Source organism: Leptonychotes weddellii, unplaced genomic scaffold (genome assembly GCF_054177405.1).
Source record: "Leptonychotes weddellii isolate Sample4059 unplaced genomic scaffold, ASM5417740v2 HiC_scaffold_17775, whole genome shotgun sequence".
Lineage (NCBI taxonomy): Eukaryota > Metazoa > Chordata > Mammalia > Carnivora > Phocidae > Leptonychotes > Leptonychotes weddellii.
Genome location: NW_027761785.1, coordinates 278 through 4,067, shown reverse-complemented (window position 1 = coordinate 4,067; position 3,790 = coordinate 278). Strand labels below are relative to the sequence as shown.

The window sequence follows — 3,790 nt, the reverse complement described above, 5'->3', positions numbered from 1 at the left end:
TGAGAGACGATGGACTCTGAAAAACAAACTGAGGGTTCTGGGGGGGAGGGGGGTGGGAGGATGGGTTGGCCTGGTGGTGGGTATTGAGGAGGGCACGTTCTGCATGGAGCACTGGGTGTTATGCACAAACAATGAATCATGGAACACTTCATCTAGAACTAGTGATGTAATGTATGGGGATTAACATAAGAATAAAAAAAAAAATTTTAGTTTTAGGAAAAATTGGTTTGATTTCCAGCTTTATTACTATTAGGTATTTCAGTTTGGGTAAATCGCTTAATCTTTGAGTCTAGTTTTCTCATGAAATGAAAATATTATGCTAAGCAATTCCCAAGTTTCCAGCTAGTCCTAGAGTTCTGTATTTCTACATAATTGAATTATTTCATCATGCTGTTGATGGGGAGTATGACTAATACTATTGAAGCTACTAATTTTATGTTGAGTTTTAAAGTCCATAATTGTTATCTTTGGAAAATATTATTTGACCTACAGTATGTCCAAATCAATTCAGTAAAATCACTTTATAACAGGGAAAAATGGTAGTTGTATATATGAATACATATATTTTTATATAGAACTGATTTTTTTATTGTTGTCAGGTGTCTTTGTGCCATGGACCAGCCTGAGATATAAACTAAAGGTTTTCTCATGTCTTTTCCAAGCCTTTATCTTTCCCTTGGCATGTATGGTGACTTTCTAAATTTCCCATGTATGTGGTTACTTTTGAATGTCCTTGTACTTAAATATGTGGTTCCCCAATGTGGGAAAAAGGTAAAATGTGAGCGTGAGAGGATAGAGGGAAGTCCGGCCCTGTCCCTTAAATCCCCCGGCAGCTGCTTCAGCCAGTGGGGCAACAAGGGCAGGCTGCTTTTGTATCTGCACCTCCATGCCCCCAAGAATACTCCTCCGCCAGAACCCAGATCTACAACTGAACAGCAAGGCTCTTGTCACCTGCGCCTGCGAGCTACCTAAGGACTGTCAGGACAGCTGCTTGCCCTGGGGCTGGGGGCTGGGGGCTGGGGCACGGTGGCTGCCAGTAACTGAAATTACCTGTAATTTATCAACCAGGCTTTCCCCTAGAAGCTGCCAGCCTTCAGGTAGATTCTACAGTTTCAGAATTATTGGAGCAGCCAGATTCTGCCAGTTCAATTGTTGTCTAGGTGGGGAAACAGAATCCTGGAGCTTCCTACTCTGCCATCTTCCTTCATATCTACTTTTTCCTCTCTTAACTCACATTTATTTTACAAGTTTTGGCATTTTCCTTCTTCTTTCTCAAGTAATGTTGAAGATGAAGATTTGGATAGAAGTCTCACAGTAAGCTGGGTGGGGGATGGTCTAAGTGGGTGATGGGTGGGCACTTGTTATGATGAGCACTGGGTGTTATATGTAAGTGAAGAATCACGAAATTCTACTCCTGAAACCAATATCACACTATATGTTAACTGACTAGAATTTAAATAAAAATTTCAATAAACAAACAAACAAAAAAAGAAGTCTCACAGTTATGAAGTTATTTCTTATCATTTGGGGAAGTAATTTAGATAGTTTGCTTACTATCCACCTAACATTGTCTTTAGTTACCCAGAAGGCTATGGTATTTACTATTTAAACGTAAGTTTTATCATTCTGTAAGTATTCTTATTTTCTACTTAGAAAGTATTTTTTTAAGTGAAAGTAGTTTTTAAAGATCTTTTCCTTTGTAATATTGATATGTTTAAATTCATGTGCAGAAACCTTTTAAAATTGCAAGTTTCTTATTAGATATGATCTTTAAGAGGAAAAAGACTAACCTACTCAATCTTATTGCAAGGACTGACAGAAAATGGAAGACTTAATTTTTAGTTTTATTATGAAAACTTTAAGCATATATATATGTATATATATATGATGTGCATATTTGAAACATTTTGGGTTGTCACAGCTTGAGGAAGGGTGCGAGTGGTGGACAGGGTAGATGGTAATACACAGGGCAGCCATACAGCAAAGAATTGTCTGTCCTCAAATGTAAGCTGAGGTTGAAAAATCCTGACCTCTATACAGGACTTAAAATATCTTTACATATTTTCTTTAAAGTATCTTTATATTTTTATAACATTGAGTCATTCTATCCAAGAATAGGAGACGCTGTTCCATTGTTCAGGTGTACTTTAATATCATTCAAGTCTGTTTTAAATTTTTCCTCAAGTTTTTTTATGTTTCTTGTAAATTCATTCCTCCAATTCTTTGCTAGTGTCAATGAAGGTTATTGACTTTAGCATGTTAATTTCATATCCTGCTACATCACTGATCAAGTTTTATCATTGATTTTCTGGAGTTATGTAGACAGGGTATTATAACACCAGCAAATAGAGGTAGTTTTATTTCCTCATTTCCTCTTTACTCATCCTTGTGCATCTAAATGGTTTTTCTTATGTAACTGAATTGATTAAGACATCTAGTAGAATGTTGAATAGAAGTGAAAATAATGGGCATCCTTGTCTTGTTCTTTTTTTTTTTAAGATTTTATTTTTAATTAATCTCAACGTGGTGCTCAAACTCAAAAACCCAAGATCAAGAGTCACGCTCTACCTACTGAGCCAGCCAGGCACCCCTTGTTCTTGATCATAGTGGAAATGCCTCTAGTCTTTCTTCATTAAATAGGATACTGGTTTTAGGACTAAACTTTATGTATTTTAGCATATTGAGCAAGTATCCCTCAATTCCTATTTTCTTGAATGTTTTTACTGTTAGTGGTGCTGAATTTTTTTGAAGGTTTTCTCATTGTCTCTAAATATACTCATAATTTTCCCCCTTAGGTACGTACATTATAATATATCTTAGTAAGTGGTATAATAAGGGGAATGGATTGTTGGAGCTGGATTCACGAAAGGGTACACAGAGCAATTAACACTGGAACTGAGTCTGAAGGCTACAGAGAAGTTTGGTGTGTAGAAAAAGGAGGAATGATATTCAACATTAGAAATAATTACATAAATGAGAAGAATGTCATATAAATAATGTGTAAGTCTGTCATAGGCTTTGGATACCAGACTGCACTTAATTCATACCCTCCCAGTCCTGTCTCCCTGTTCATTCTCCTGGTCACTCATACACTTTCGCCTTCCTTAAATTAGCTTCCTTTATTCTTTTAGTCACGCTGTCCTTCTGCCCTCTTCCATTTATTGTTTTCTTTGTGTTACTTTCCTATTTATTCCTCTTGCTAGTATCTATTAGAAAGTAAGCCCTTATTTAAATATCATTAATATTTATTCTTTCTACACATTAAGTCTCAGCCAATCATGTGAATCATTAGTGATTTTTTGTTTTCCAGGATGTAAGAGCAGTCCTAAAACTACAAAGTCAACTCAAACCCAAGATTCATCATTTCAGGGGCTAAGAAGGAAAAGACTCAAAAGGGATGAACCCTGGAATTTCATATCAGAAAAACCCTGCATATATGAAGAAAGATTAAAGAAACAAAAGGACAAAAAAGAAAGTTTACAAATAATTTCAATCACCCATACAAAAATCCTCACTGTAGAAAGAAACCATAAAAATATTGACTTTGGCCAAAATTTCAGCCTGAAATCAGTCTTTGTTAAGCAACAGAGGGTTGCTAGAGAAAAAACACCCTCAAAATATGAAATACAAAGAAATAGTTTCAAGCAGAATTCAAACTTACTTAACCAACCAAAAATCAAAACAGCAGAGAAGCGGTATAAATGTAGCATTTGTGAAAAAGCCTTCATTCACAATTCTTCCCTTCGTAAACATCAGAAAAACCACACCGGAGAGAAATTATTTAAATGTA

General features: G+C 35.8%; 1 non-coding gene across 1 annotated transcript; it reads left to right on the top strand.

Moving 5' to 3' along the window:
* Nucleotides 1–117: 117 nt before the first annotated feature.
* On the top strand, nucleotides 118–3,475 carry LOC102725949 (uncharacterized). Its single transcript, XR_014141899.1, has 2 exons — nucleotides 118–3,000; nucleotides 3,311–3,475. It is a non-coding gene; the product is annotated as an uncharacterized LOC102725949 (transcript).
* Nucleotides 3,476–3,790: the final 315 nt, after the last annotated feature.